Genomic DNA, 17,077 nt, shown 5'->3' on the forward strand with positions numbered 1-17,077 from the left:
GAGATCTAGAAAAATGGATTTTTAAAAAATTCTAAAGATATTAAACACTGCGATTAGTGGCTATGAAGAACAGCAGATGCAAAATCTGGTTAAATAACTTGCAATATCATTGCTGTTTTCCTTAACAGGGATAATGTTAATTGTTTGTTTGAGAAATTAATTCCGGGAAGAGACTCAGAAAAGTTGAACCACAGTCTCAAACCAGATTATGATTTTTTTAGGTATTTCATACATTTTAAACATCAAACAATATACCACATGCTATGTTAGATATTTTAGCTATTATCACATTAGTACCCTACAATCATGTGGGGTGGGGTGTTATCATTCTGTGGTTTTACATAACAGGAAACTGAAAATCAGAGGAGTCAGATAACAAACACAAAGGAAGTGCCCACACTGGAATCTAAGCATCAGAGTTACACAATCATAGATTTCCATCACACCACACTGCCTCCCTTAGTTAGACAGTACTTGAACGAGAATTTTTATTTCTCCCTTTTAAAATTCTTTTGTGCATCATGGTACTGAATAACGAATATTTTATTACATCTTCTCTCCAGTTTTTCTTTTTTTTTTTAATTCAAATGATTATATGTACAATGGTTTAATACTTGAATGATGTTACAAGGCTATAAAAACAACAACAAAAAGCAATATCTTGCTAATCTGCTCCCATCCAAGTCCCACTTTATCTGTTTCCTTTCACATCTGTGTCCATATTTTAAATAATACTTTTACATATTTTTGCCTTTCAAAATTTAGACATTATTTATTTTGCTTTATGAAAAAGACAGTTAAGCTCTCTTATGTTCATCACTCCCTAATCATACAAACTCTCTTTTCCTCCATCCATTTTCTAGGTTTAGATGAAACTTTTAAATGGGTATTTACCTTATTGCAATAATAACAATACTGTTCACAGGTGAGTCATATGGTATACTAGAACAACACTTCCTTTTCTTGTACAATTTTATATAGTTTTCCTGTAATTAAAGGTTACTAGGCATGCGCAGTGAGGTGGTGCGGCACCAGTTCGCCAGAGGCATGAACTCCGGGAAGCCGTGCTGTCAGCCGCAGGCGAAGGGCTGTATGCCTGTTATGCTGGAACTACTCTATGATTCCTGGACTTCTATAAAGGCACTCTCATCCTTGAGTCTAACTCTGTGTTCTCCAGGGGCTCTGAGACCACGCTGAAGGACGAGAGCCAGTTTACAAGGCACTGCAGGGTCCACAGCCAGGACCAAGCCCAGAAAATTTTTAACAACTCCTGTGATTAAATTGGGTGCTCATGAGTAAGTCAGGATATTCTCCCATCTCAAGGGGCAGGTCGATGGTGCTACAGACAGCCATTGCCAGGAGAATGACCAAAGACAAGCAAGAATTGATGGTTGAGTGCACCATCTTTGCCTTGTGGCTGACAGGGTCTTGGTGCTCCAGGCAGGTGTCAGGCCTGAGCCTCTGAGGTGCAAGTTCAGGACACTGGACCACCAGAGACCTCCCAGCCCCACATAATATCAATCAGCAAAAGCTCTCCCAGAGATCTCCGTCTCAATGCTAAGACCTACCTCCACTCAACCACAAGCAAGCTCCAGTGCTGCACGCCCCATGCCAAACAACTAGCAAGACAGGAACACAACCCCACCCATTAGCAAAGAGATTTTAATATTTATGATCAAAATCATAGTAAGTTCACTCTCACCAATATTATTCGACATAGTTTTGGACGTTTCAGCCACAGCAATCAGAGAGAAAAAGAAATAAAAGAAATACAAATCGGAAAAGAAGAAGTAAAGCTGTCACTGTTTGCAGATGACATGATTCTATACATAGAGAATCCTAAAGATGCCACCAGAAAACTACTAGAGCTAATCAATGAATTCAGGAAAGTTGCAGGATACAGAATTAATGCACAGAAATCTCTTTCACTCCTATACACTAAAAATGAAAGATCAGAAAGAGAAATTAAGGAAACAATCCCATTCACCATTGCAACAAAGAGTAAAATACCTAGGAATAAACCTATCTAAGGAGACAAAAGACCTGTAGGCAGAAAACTATAAGACACTGAAGAAAGAAATTTAAGATGATACAAACAGATGGAGAGATATACCATGTTCTTGGATTGGAAGAATCAACATTTTGAAAATGACTCTACTACCCAAAGCAATCTACAGATTCAATGCAATCCCTATCAAATTACCAATGGCATTTTTCACAGAACTAGAACAAAAAATTTCACAATTTGTATGGAAACACAAAAGACCCCGAATAGCCAAAGCAATCTTGAGAAAGAAAAACGAAGCTGGAGGAATCAGGCTCCCTGACTTCAGACTATACTCCAAAGCTACAGTAATCAAGACAGTACGGTACTGACACAAAAACAGAAATACAGATCAGTGGAACAGGACAGAAACCCAAAGATAAATCCACACACATATGGCCACCTTGTTTTTGATAAAGGAGGCAAGAATATACAATGCAGAAAAGACAGCCTCTTCAAAAAGTGGTGCTGGGAAAACTGGACAGCTACATGTAAAAGAATGAAATTAGAACACTTCCTAACACCATACACAAAAATAAACTCAAAATAGATTAAAGACCTAAATGTAAGGCCAGACACTATCAAACTCTTAGAGGAAAACATAGGCAGAACACTCTATTACATAAATCACAGAAAGATCCTTTAGACCCACCTCCTAGAGAAATGGAAATAAAAACAAAAATAAACAAATGGGATCTAATGAAACTTAAAAGCTTTTGCACAGCAAAGGAAACCATGAACAAAACAAAAACACAACTGTCAGAATGGGAGAAAATATTTACCAAGGAAGCAACTGACAAAGGATTAGTCTCCAAAATTTACAAGTAGCTCATACAGCTCAGTATCAAAAAAACAAACAACCCAATCCAAAAATGGGCAGAAGACCTAAACAGACATTTCTCCAAAGAAGATATACAGATTGCCAACAAACACATGAAAGGATGTTCAACATCACTAATCATTAGAGAAATACAAATCAAAACTACAATGAGGTATCGCCTCACATCAGTCAGAATGGCCATCATCAAAAAATCTACAGACAATAAATGCTGGAGAGGGTGTGGAGAAAAGGGAACCCTCTTGCACTGTAGGTGGGAATGTAAATTGATACAGCCTGTATGGGGAACAGTATGGAGTTTCTAAAAATACAAGTCATACAACCCAGCAATCCCACTACTGGGCATATACCCTGAGAAAACCATAATTCAAAAAGAGTCATGTACCACATGTTCATTGCAGCATTATCTACAATAATAGCCAGGACATGGAAGCAACCTAAGTGTCCACTGATAGATGAATGGATAAAGAAGATGTGGCACATATATACAATGGAATATTACTCAGCCATAAAAAGAAACGAAATTGAGTTGTTTGTAGTGAGGTGGATGGACCTAGAGTCTGTCATACAAAGTAAGAAAGAGAAAAACAAATACTATATGCTAACACATATATATGGAATCCAAAAAAAGAAAAAAAAAGGTTCTGAAGAACCCAGGGGCAGACAGGAATAAAGACGCAGTTGTAGAGAATGGACTTGAAGACACGGGGATGGGGAAGGGTAATTTGGGATGAAGTGAGAGAGTGGCACTGACATATATGCACTACCAAATGTAAAATAGATAGCTAGTGGGAAGCAGCTGCATAGCACAGGGAGATCAGCTTGGTGCTTTGTGACCACCTAGAGGGGTGGGATAGGGAGGGTGGGAGGGAGACGCAAGAGGGAGGAGATATGGAGATGTATGTATACCCATAGCTGATTCACTTTGTCATGCAGCAGAAACTAACACAACATTGTAAAGAAATTATGCTTCAATAAAAATGTTAAAAAGAAAAGAAAAAAAGGTTATTAATTTGAACTCTTCACATCTGAACAGTCAGCTATCATTTGCAAAATCTGCTCCCCATTTTTAGAGTTGCTTGAGATCTATTATTAGCTCTCATTTACCCCCTATCCTCTTTGCCCACATTGTTGTTTTGTACTTATTTTTTATCCCTTTTAATTTTATTTTAAAGGAGTTTTAGGGAGAGGTTAGTATAAATTGTTTTAAACCAGCTACGTTTGATCACAAGTCCAACACACCCTGAAATGTCTTTAGCACATAATTTAGCACTCACTAGAGCAACACATAATGTTACTTTGTATGATAATACATTTTGCTTTTATAACATGGAGCAGGGAACTTATTTTATGTTTCTTTGGATCTACATGTGTATTGAGTGCACCGCATTTTACAGAGTAGTCACTTTATAGATTCCTATTGTTGGCAGTCAACGCAGCAGTCAGCCAATTCATGCTGCCATTCCTTGAATGTGAAGTATAAAAAGTGGGAAGACTCGTGGTAGAAAGAGTCCTGTTTAATAAATTAAGTATAATCTCAAAGCAAAAGCTTTTCTTTGAAAAACTGTATTTTTTTTTGATATTTACATTTTATATATTTTAAAAACAAATTGGGGATTTTTAAATGTTTCACAACAAATTATATGGAAAAGGGGACTTTCCAATTTTCTAACACCAAACAATTAAGTTAATTTGATTTTTAGCCAATTTGCCATTGAGCTGTTTCAGCAGGATAAATTATTCTGCTGTTCAGTAATACTGTTGGCAATTATGTTGCAGGAGAACAGGAAGGATTACATAAGAATTTCCTTTATAACTTCTCTTTTGAAGTAGCAGGGCCAGCCTTTATAAGAGTCAAGCATGGAAGAACTTGTTTTTGTATCAATATATGAAGCTAAAGTCCTAACCTGTTAATAAAACTTCATCCACTAGTTGAGAAGAAAATATTTTCTCTTCAAATATAAAGAAAATTTAAATTAAAAGAGAAAGGTATTAAGAGTGAGTTATTTTATAAAGTTTCTATGTTTATTTTTTTTTGCAGAAACACAGGTTCCCAAAACTTATTTTATTTATTATGTCTCTTGTTGAAGGAATTTTAAAACATGAAAATGGAAGAAAAATTAAAATATCAATAAAAGAGTGTCTTTTATTTTTTTCACCTTTAATATCTCAGGATTATTTTATAATCTAATTTTATTTTCCATGGTTTTAGGTTCAACATCCAAAAATGTATTAGCAGCAAATCTAGTAAACTGCCTTCTTAGAGCCCATGAATAAGTAGTTTTGGAAGATTGGCACACCAAATGAAAGATGATTCCTTCCCTCTGTCTGGATTTTCTTATCTAAGAAACATTACTAATATCAAGCAGACTTGTTTTCACATATTAAGAGAAGGGGGTGGGAGTGGAGAGAGAGAGAGAGAATTGGAGTCACCTATCATCTACATTGTCCACAATCAGACTAAAATTCAAAATGATTTACTTTCAAAAGTTGATGAGAGAAAGAAAGTTAAGCAAGTTCAAGAGAAGAACAATCCTGCTAAATACATGAAGTGTAGATTATCATGGTTATTAAAAGGAAGAGGATATTTTAAGTCTAAGGGCCTATATACAGTAGTTATATAGTAGTATAGAGTGGGAGTTGAGAGCATGAGCCTTGTAGACAGATGGTCTTGCTTCAGATCCTACTTCTGTGACACCCTAGTCCTGTGACCTAGAACAAGCCCCTGACCATCTCTAAATACCTTTCTGCATTTATGAAATATGCAGATAGTACCTAGTTCATAGAATCATTAGGAGGATTAAATAAGAATAACTGTGAAACAACATTCTGTCCAGAACTTATTAAAAAATATTAACTATAACTGTTAACAATTTCACTCATGAATTCAACAAATACTTTTTTGAATGCTTATTATATATTCCACAGGCACTGTGAAATAAAGTTCATAATTTTATGGCAAGACAAGAAAAATTTAAACAAAAAATTCTTCTCTGCCCTTTGGCCTCCTCTCTGCCCTTACTGTGCATTGTATATCTGCACTATGCACTGTCCAAACCACCCCCAATAGCAGGAATATCTGCTCAACCATAAAGAGCAACATTCTCCTAGCAGCAAGACAAGTCCTTAAAAGATAACATTTCTTCTTGATCTTATAAGGGGTCACATGACCTACCACGATGATGTTTAGATCTGGATTACGTAAACTGTCAATAATATGTCATGTGATGTACAGCCCTCTGTCTCAAAAAACTTATATAACTGTGCCTTGACTTCTAAGGGGTGCAAGAGTTCTCAGAGCTTTCTTAGATGCTCTTCCTGGGTTATAATCCTCAAATATGGCTCGAATAAAATTTTCCATTTCTGTCTTATACTGACTAATTTTTCATCAACAGCACTATTCTAGGTGTTGTAAACACTGCGTATGAAATTAATTAAACACGGAGATCATTAGATTGAGGTGGCTCTAATGGCCTGTGTAAGCAAACTAAAATCTAAGCCTATAAATATGTTAAGGTTAAGAAATCAAAACCTAAAAACAATCAATCACAAACAGCCAACTAGGCTTTTTCCCAAAAGGCAACTGCTTAAGGTATAGCAAATCAATTTCCTTACTTTGCTTCTGCATTTTCTCTATAAAAGTCTTACCCTTGACTCCTGTTGATGGAATGCTCCTAACAACTTCCTGTTTGGCTCTGTCTGGTGCAAATCAATTTCTGAATAAACTCTTTACAAATTTTAATATGCCTCCGTTTATTCTTTAAGGGTAGTGAATAAATCAAAATTTTTACCCTCAGGGAGGTTATATCCTAGTGAGACTACACAAACAATAAACGACAACATAAAGATAGTGTGAAAAGTGATATAGAGAAAAATAAATCGAGATAAAAACAAGGATTTTTTTTAAATAGATTATCTCTTGAGATTGCCTCTGCTGAGTATAGAGGCAACTCAATTCATCCAAATATATTTACTGAGGATGTATGGTAGACCTGACTTTGTTCTAGGGACTGTGAACAAAACTTACACAAATCCCTGCCCTCAAGGAGTTTTGCTCTAGTTGAAGGTGTGAAGCAAACATTATCCCCACCCACAGCTTAGAAGCTTGGGAGCTTCCTTACCTCCCACAGAGCTTACTGCCTGCATAAACATGAATTACCATTCCATTGTCTTCATTAGCATAACTTTACTATTCCAAGAGACTCTCACCCAGGAAAATAACTTTATTCTCCCTTTATCATAGGAACTTTTCAAAAGACCATCAACCCTTCATTAGGAAAAATCAGCAGTTTACATCCTAAAACTCTTTGATCTCTTTGTCTGAAAAGTGGTGCCCTTTCTTGTCCCACTCCTGTTCCCCTTGGGATTGAAGAGTGTCAAAGAAAAGGGGGAATTGAAACCAAGTAGGAGCCTTGGGGGCCCTCCTGTGTGCAAAAGCCCCTCCATGTCCCCCGTTTCTTGGAAAAAAAAAAAAGGCTTTAGTCTCCTAGGCCTCCCCTGAGTTCCAAAAAGCAGGTACTAGCAGTTATTAATTAAGGAAGTGAGGGAATGCAGAAACAAAGGGAAAGCAATTAAGCAAGAAAAGTAATGACAATAGTTCAGAGATAAAGCACAATCCTAGTTCATCCTCAAGGAAGAGACATAGGAGATAGGGTAGGGGATGAGAACCCTCATCTCACCAACAGAAAGAGAACTAGGCATGGCCTCTTGACCCTGGACATGAGAATGCACCATGTTTGGGGTGGGTTCCTGGAGGGTAGGCAGTGATGTGGGCTTCTGGCACAGAACCCTGGGACTCGATCAGACTTCTGCCAAGGTCTAAACTGCAGCAACCCCATCAAGCTGTTCCCGTCTAAAAATCAGAACATGAGGTCAGAACAGCAGAAAACCTGAGTGGAAGCCCAACTGGTAATACCAGGTGATGTCAGCACTGGCCACTTCTACTGCCCCTCTCTAGCCATCCTCCTCTTTCTCCTCTTCCTGCAAACCTGACTACAGGGTCCTCAACATACCACTTGGACATACCACCTCTACATCCATGCAAACTGTAGACCCCGTCACCCTCGCCTCCCTAGCCACTCAATAGCTAATACCATGTGATCTCACTTACACGTGAGATCTAAAACAAACAAACGAAAAACTAGCTCATAGATGCTGAGAACAGATTGGTGGTTGCCAGAGATGGAGGGGTGGGGTGAGCTGGGGTCAGGGGGATTAGTGGGTTGGAGGACAAAATCAGTGAAGGTGATCAAAAGGAACAAATTTCCAGTGATAAAATAAATGTCATGGGGATGTAATGTGCAAAACGGTGACTACTGTTAATAATACTCTATTACATACATGAAAGTTGCTAAGAGTAGATCTCAAAAGTTCTTATCACAAGAAAACAATTTTTGTGATTATGCTGATAGATGTTAACTAGAATTATTATGGAGATCATTTCCAAATATATCCAATACAAATCTCAAATCATTATGCTATATACCTGTAACTAATATAATGTTATATGACAATTATATCTCAATTTAAAAAATGACCAATATTCTTGACACTGAACATGAGACGGTACCATGTTTTAGCTAAGTTCCTGCAGGGGCAGTAACTCCTGATAGTTCATAAGCAACTGTGCAGGACTAGTTACAATACTGACACCATAGGCTCAAATGATACCGGCATAAGGACCCTTGTTGGGGCTCAACTTGGAAGGGTCAGTAACAAAATTCTGGCACCGCACATGGGATGGACCATGGCCTTCATGCCTGTGCCTATCCGCTAGGCTCCAGGCTTGCCCTGGCTCCAGCGGGAGGACAGCAGAGGCTTCGGGACGTTAGTGTGAGGATGACTGACCCTGGTCTTTGAGTTCACTCTAAAGGGTAGAATGGCGGCAGCCTTCAGCCAATTTCAGAGCAACTCTGCCCAGCAACCGGATACCAGGAGTGGTGCATACACAACGTAGCCTCCAGAGTAATCTGAACTGCTCCCCCTTGAGGGGATCACACTGTAACATCTTTGGGGATGGCAGACTGAAACTCACCCATGTCTGCCTCTGACTAGCCTTCTTGCAGTTCCAGACACCTGGGGACAGTGGGGACCCGTGGACAAGTGGGAGCCACAGCAGTCCTGCCTGCCGTCTCGCCACCAGTGTTGTCTACTTGACCCCGGTGCAAGGCAATAGCGGCCGCGCCAGGGCTTTTTCCCCTCCTCAGCAACCTCCAGGGATCAACAGTAGTGTTCTCCACCATCACTTTCAGTTTGGTAAAGGAAAGTGGCCAGCCCCGTGAACCAAGAGGCAAGACTGGGAAATGCCCCAGGTAATGAGGACCACCTGACAAAATGGAATGAGGGCACTCAACCTGAGTTCAGGAAAAGGCACCGGGGACACCCAAGTGTGAAAGGGCCCCAAGGTAGGTATTCGACTGGTGACTTGACCTCTTCTGGTCAGCGCTAATTTCTCTGAAGTGGGCTGGGGAGCCCTGTGAGCCCCTCACAAGACCAGGAACCCCATTACTGTTCCCTCCCCTCTGCTTGTGAGGCAAACCTTGGATGATTTTTATCAACCTTGACAGAGGTTCCACAAGCTCTCCTCCCCGTATCAGCACAGAATACCAGCTGCTCTGGCCATTTGGAGAGTACCCCATGGGGATCCCTCATGCTTTTAGCCTTCACCCGGCGGAAAGTCCAAAAACTCCTCCTTTTTGGCTGAAAGGAGGAAAGAGGAGACCCTGCCTCAGACAGCTGTGCCACCCCCTACCAGACCTAGCAGTTTAGGAACTAACACGGCTAAGCTGCTCTGGCCCAGATGCATCCCATCTAACCTCCTGTAAGATGTTCTTACTGAGGAGGGACTATCTCAAGCACAGGCCATCACGATCAAGGGGACCCCCAGTTATATCAGAGTCCATGCTCTTGGGACGCCTCCTGTTTTGAGGAATCCATTAATAGTTTGGTGCTGGTTCCAAATTTCCTGAACTGGAAACCTTATTTGGGTCAAATCTTGTGGCATTTGTGTGCCAACAAATCACTGCCCGTCAGTTGTTGCAAATCAATCCCTACACCCTAAAACCAGAACATCTGAGGTGCGGGAACCAAACATCCACCATACTGAAGAATAACCCGTTAGGGCGCATCCTGCAGAACTGGAAGTTCATCGGATTTCAACCCCGGACCCCCAAACATTTAATCTTCCTATGTAACACAGCCTGACCCTGGGAGATGGGGAAAGTTGGCCCCTCAAGGGGTCTCTAAGTTATGTAGTTTCTGATTGTTCTGTTCCACATGAAGTTAGCCCCAAGGGATAAGTTAAAGTTCAGTGCATTTGAACTCATGGATGGTAGACCCATTCCTCAAGCCCGAGAGAAGGAACACCTTAGCCCTTTTGAAATGCAACAACTCAAGTGTGCCCTCCAGGTAGGAGAAACCATGAAAGCTCTCACAGAACACGGTAACCAAGTGCCGCCCACAGCTACTGACCTGGCCCTCTACGCCTTCTGGCAAGGAGCCTGGGTGCACCTAAAAGTCGGGAAAATCAGCAGCCTGCAAGGCCAGATCACTCCTAAGCAGAATGGAGCCCACTTGGTGACCCCAACCACCCATTCTGCCCTGAAGCTCAGTGGGGACACTGTACTTGAGGGAAGAGGTCCCAGAGCCCCAACCTCCAGAGGGACAGCCTGGGGCAACAGCCCCCTTGACTACTCATGTAAACCTCTCTCTGACTTGAAGTTTCTCTTCTGAAAAACAACCAAAGTGTGACCAGCGGCATTCAGCCCCGGCAGTGAGCTTGGACATCAGGGTACACTTCCCTGCAGACAAAAACTTAGATACCTTCATTTTTAGAAACACTTAACATGCGACCATTACTCTTGCTAATATTTGGGCCATGCATCGTAAAGTATCTGGTGTCCTTTGTCTCCAAACGTTTAGACAAATGGTGGTCACTCAGGGATACAAACAGTTAATGCTAAGGCCTGGTGACCACCCAACACATCTAAAGGCAGCTGGGGAGAAATGCTGCTCCTCTACCCATGGTTACTATGTTCCCCCAAATCAAGAGGAAGCAGTTTGGAAGATGGACCTTTGACCCTCAAGAATAAGCAGCAGGACAAAAGAAAGAGGAGGGTTTTTTTCACAGGCAAAGCCCATTAACAATTCCTGGGGAATCTGGGTAATAAAATAAAGTCTAACCTTTTTTTTTCCTTGGTGCTTGGTGCTTCCTAGTTTCATTTGCTCATAGGGTGCCGCGTGCAGAAGCCACACCTCAGGTCCTTCGGGCCAGAGCTCCTGCTGCTGTGCAGACACCTCAGCTTGGGATCTGTGCGCAGAAGCCAAGCACGGTATCCAATCCAAGATGGCCGCGGCAGGCCATGCGCACTGCGATCTGGAGCCCGAACAGCACAGAGGCACCTGCCTCGCGAGAACTCCGTCTCCCTCCCCGCTGAGCGATCCCTATAAAGCAGCCCCGCCCACCGCCTGTCTGCGAGAGAGCATAGAGCAGAAAGGGAGCTCGCGCCTTTCCGTTCTCTGAACAGAGAATGAAACTTTCCTTTTCTTCTGACCTCGTTCTATTGGCTCATATGATGCTGGGAAGGAGGACTTTTGTTGGGGCCCAACTCAAAAGGATCAGTAACATAACCACAATGACTCTTCATTTTCTCATATACAAACTAATATTTAATATTGCAGTGAAGATTATATTTTAATATGTACTTGAAAATACACTGTAAACTGCAAAATTCCATAAAAATTGTAAAGAAGCAGGGAAATACTCTGCAAGTATTAAATTTTATTTTTTCCCTGTTATGCCATTATCCCTACAAAAAGGAATTAAAAATGAGTATATTCCTATTTCTATTCATTTTCCTTGCTTTGGTGAAGTTACAAATAAGGAATAAACAAAAAGATTAAAAGTAGGAAGAGAAAGAAAGCAAAGATGATTGTTCTGAATAATTTAGGTCCCGGTTATTACCAGAAGGGTTGTTGCCTAAATTTCAGAATTTATACAAAACCCCCTATAGCTTCTCTAGCACATGCAAATGTGAAGGAATATCACATTTCTGGTTTATAAAGTAAAACCCAAGAATCAGTGACTCAATGTGACTATTTGGAGCAGAAGATTCTTTACAGCTGGACAATGTATTCCTAGGATCATTTAAGGTGACACTAGGCATATAATACAGGGTTTTGATTACCATCATCCTATTTCAAAATCAACATCCTCTCCTCAAAACATAGGCTGTTGCTTAAATGCCTGGCAACTGCCTTTATTTTCAGATCTTCTTTCTTTCTGTTTCCAAGTTTATGGATTTCCTACTCACTAAAGACATTAAGCAGTTCTGGTTATACACTGCTGTGTAACAAACCACTTCAAACTCACTGGCATAAAGTAACATCAATTTATTATGTGGGTCAGAAATTCAAAGCAGAGCTGAGAAGGCTTGTTTGGAAAGTCTTCACAGCTGCTCCATGAAATCCAGGACCCTGGCTGGGATGTTGTGAATGTCAGGGGTGACTCAAGTGGATTGGAATCATTAGACTCCTATGACAGGCACTAAAGCTGGGCTCAGTTGAGACTGATGACCGACAGAAGAACTTTCTAGGTGGCTAGGTTTTTTACAGCATAGCAGCTGGATTCCAAGAGCAAGTTTCTGCAGAGCAAATGTTCAAAAACCGAGAGGAAGCTGCATGGACTTTAATGAGCTAAACTCAAAAGTCAGTAACCCTCTTTATTGGTTGAGGTAGTCACAATTTTATCATGAAGGGGATGAGTCATAGACTGCCTCCTGATGAGAAGAGTGTTAAAAAATCTGTAGTCATTTTTTAAAATTACTACATAAACTATATACAAAAGCTAAAGAGAGAGCACAGACTCATTGCAAAATGTATGAATAAGGATGTGTGTGTTGCTCATTGTTGAACGTGTTCCATTATCCATTCTCTTCAACAAGCAGTCCATATACTTCAGAGTTAACAGCTCAATACACGCCAGTGGAAGACCTGATGAGTCTAAGGGAATCCAGACTTAAGCCAAACGGTACTTGGTATTTCTCTGGACACAGGTTTGGTCCTGGAAAAAGCATATGTAATGATTTAGATCACTGGGATGCATTTTTAGAGAGTATTGAGTTTTCCTGCTTTTGTCTCTTGGCCTCTGAATATTATCATGTGTGCCTTGAGGCTTGGCCTATTAATGGCCATCTTGATAACAGCTGGAGAAAGTAACATGTGGAGCAAAGCAGAGCAAAGACAAAGAGTAAGAGCCTTGATTGAACCGTGTCTGCTAAGAGTACTTTTGTTATCCTTTTTTCAGTTCCATTACACCATAAACTTCTTTCATTGCTCAGCCACACTGAGTTGGATTTTATGTGTTTTATGCATATCTGTGTTCAGAAGCATCATTACTGATACTCTGTCTATATGAAAGAGAGAAATTAAATATAAAAGAAAGCAATTTAATCCCAAATCCTCTTAATATTTTTATCAGTTAATCCTTTTATGTTTTTATTGGCCAATTCTTTAAAATTGTGTGATTCTAAAATTATTTTAGTTGGAGAATGATGGAAACTGTCCAAAAAAACCCAAACAAATAAATAATCCAAATCACCTTTCTCACACATAATTAAGAATTGGTCTTTGGGGCTCATTTGAATGTACTTTCACTTTAAAACATATTTAATATGTATTTTTATAAGTAGAAGACAGTACAATTTTGAGACTACCCAACCTTTATATGTTATAAATGAATCGATGACTTCCTTTTCAGCCTTCATAATCCAGACAAACTAGCGCCTCAATTCCTGTTTAGAATTTCAACAAGCTCCGTTTTTGCCATGTGCTATAGTATGAATATGTGTCCCCCAAATTCATAGTTGAAACCTACCCCCTAGTGTGATAGTATTAGGGGGTGGGGCCTTTAGGAGCTGATTAGGTCATAAGGGTAGAGCCTCAGAGAGCACCCTTTTCTCTTCTGCCATATCAGGACTCAGTGAAAGATGATTGTCTATGAACCCAGAACCAGTCACAGAATCTGCAAGTGCCTCGTTCCTGGACTTTCCAACCTCCAGAACTGTGAGAAATAAATGTCTGTTGTTTATAAGCCACTCAGTCCAAGGCATTTTTGTTATAGCTGCCCGAATGCACTAAATCGCCGTGTAAATACTTTTATTACATGGTTCACACTCTGTTGTGTGTGTACCTGCTTCCCATTACATTCTTAGCAAGCATTTCTGGAGCTTATTCATCTTTGTTCTTAGCATATAGATGCTCAGTAGACTGCTGAACCAATGAATGAATGCTTAGATTAAAATCAGGGTAGGGAGCTTGGGTAAAAGTTTATAAGTAATTTAATCGAACTCTGTTGATTACATTGTAGAGGGTGACTATTATTTTAGAATAGTCCAGTAGTCATATTTTTGGCACCACAGCATATAGCAGGATAAGAAATCAAGTTTTTTTCAAAATGATTGTTTAATTATGCACACCTGAAACATGTGGGGCTTAATTAATGGCAGTTGATAGTAAATCATCCAGATAAATATATTAACTTCCAAATGTATGCTAATCTTATGCATAGGTGCATTATTAGTCAAAGTAATTTATTATTTTTCCTGACTTATTTTTCCCCAAAGTACTCAAGCATTCAAAATGGTAAGGTATCTTACTTATAATAAATGTCTTAGCCCATTTAAAAAAGACAGATTAAAAAAAGAAGTTAAAACCTCTCCAAAAGATTTCTCTTTCCCACAGAGAGGCAGGGATTGCTGAGGTGGGCGAAGCAATTAAAAATTCAACTTAAAAAGTAATATTGTATGACCTTGAGCAACTTCCCAAATTGTTTTGATAAAACAAAGGTATGTGTTCTTTGTTTTTGTTTTTGTTTTGACTGCATTGGGTCTTCGTTGCTGCACGTGGGCTTTCTCTAGTTGCCGCGAGCGGCTACTCTTCGTTGCAGTGCACAGGCTTCTCATTCCAGTGTCTTCTCTCATTGCGGAGCACGGGCTCTAGGCACGCGGGCTTCAATAGTTGCAGCACGCAGGCTCAGTAGTTGTGGCACGCCCGCTCAGTAGTTGTGGCGCATGGGCTTGGTTGCCCCGAGGCATGTGGGATCTTCCTGGAGCAGGGCTCAAACTCATGTCCCCTGAATTGACAGGCAGATTCTTAACCACTGTGCCACCAGGGAAGTCCCAAGGTATGTGTTCTTGGAAGGTTCAGTTGGTTTTCAGTCAGATTGTTAAAGTCCTTTAATTTGAGGAATGTTAATATGGGATTCATATCCTGTATATATCTATATATACCTTTATCTATCTATATATCCATATCTACATCAATACACATAGTCGTTATGTTTTAGAAATTATCATTAATAATTTCTTATTTTTAAAAATCGCCTTTGGAGCCTAAGCAGTACTTTGAGATTTACATATTAGTTAAAGATAATGGAGCTTTAAATATTTGGTGCCAACAGCACCAAACATTTAGCATCCACGCATCTTCCTACTTCCAACACAGACACCATTTTTTCTGCATTTCAGTTATAATTAATGAAATAAAGAAAGTTGGGTATTGTTTCTAAATTTTATTCACAAGTTTCTCATTCCTAAGGGGCAGTTTTGTTTCCTAGAAATAGAAGGAGTTTTAAAGCTGGATTCATATCTATACTCTGTTTATGTCTCTCTCCTGAGAATTTCATCACATTTTTTAGTCTTTCAAAATCTTGGTTTCCGTATCTGTCAAGGGGTTAAGGCTAGCCCTTTCAAAACAATTGTGGCAAAATTTTAATCTGATTACATATTTAAATCATAGCAGGTACACAATAAATGAGTCAAGTTTTTCCCCATGAACTATTTATCCATAATTTACTTCCTATGGTACTCCCCATAGTAGCTATTCCAAATGCCTGTCACTCTCCAAGCCCTTACCAACATGTTGCATAATTGTGACTTGTAGGTTTGAAAACAGGGTTTATATAAAGAACCATTCATTCAATTTACTATCACTGCCTCCCCTCTAAAATCACAGGAACAACGTGAAGACTCTTACACACAAAATGAAAAGGCATTTTAGGGATGATTTACACATAACCTTTACAGAGAACACATAGGTAAGATACTGCGTATCTAAACTCCACACTGTGAAAAACATAAGGCAGTCTATTAAATAGTCATTCCATGTAAAAACTCAGGTTTTTATTATGCTGGTTTACAAATATATCTTTTTCCTAACTTCAGGGTTTCTTTAGTGTGGCAGCCAGGGCAAATATTTTGCAGAACCTCTGTTTTATAAACAATTTAAGTCACCTCAAATCAGGCACATCAGTACAATTTTGGCAACACAAGCTCACTCAATCTCATGAAAAAAATGTGACAGCCAATGGTAGCAATCACTAACCAGGCAGCCCTCCTGGAACCAGGGGCCAGCTGCAGGGCCCCAGGAGGAACCCAATAGATACAAATCTGGATTCTGCAGCTCCTTGGGTATGGAACTCACGAGCAGGGGACCTGGGCCCGTGTTGGTCCCAGAACCGAGCCTTAAGGCACTGTCCACCCTGACCAGACTTAGCCACTGGAGGAGGATTTAAGGCACTTCAAAGTGCAGGAGATCCCTGAGTTGCAGGGTGGGGACAGCAGCCCTGCTTGTCCAGGTTAGTTTTGTTACTTTCTGAAGCTGAGCAGGTTGTAGAAATCACTTAAGTAGGAGGCATCGAAAGCTCTGCTTTACTTGAAATTAAAGAACTCAGAGCTTTATTCAAATGCAAGAATAATTTCTAAAATCTCAAAGTGCAACTTCAGTCTTAACGTGTGGAATTACTGATTATGCCAAAGATTGGAATGAAAAAAAAGTACCAAATCCAAGTAAATATTTTGAGCCCAATTTATTTAAGACAATGGGTTTGTATAAATGTTACAATAGTTCATCAAATGTAAGACTCCATTGATTTGAAGATCTTTATATTCCACTGTGAAAAATGCTACCAATTGTAGTTATGAAACAGTGCCTCGATGATAATCTCACAGACACAAATTGTTCACACCCTCAACTTTGCTTGATATTTCATGTTTTTCTGAGGTATTTGATAATTTTACCTGCATTTATTTGCATTGTGCGTGTATAGTCTGACACAACTTTAATTAATTATTGTGGTATTGTAAAGCTTATTGCATTGTTAGAAAATGCTCACAGTTACTCTAATGATTCAGTTCATG

The sequence above is a fragment of the Aethalodelphis obliquidens genome, unplaced genomic scaffold (assembly GCF_003676395.1).
Source record: "Aethalodelphis obliquidens isolate GAN/ISIS:26980383/991018 unplaced genomic scaffold, ASM367639v1 scaffold1, whole genome shotgun sequence".
Lineage (NCBI taxonomy): Eukaryota > Metazoa > Chordata > Mammalia > Artiodactyla > Delphinidae > Aethalodelphis > Aethalodelphis obliquidens.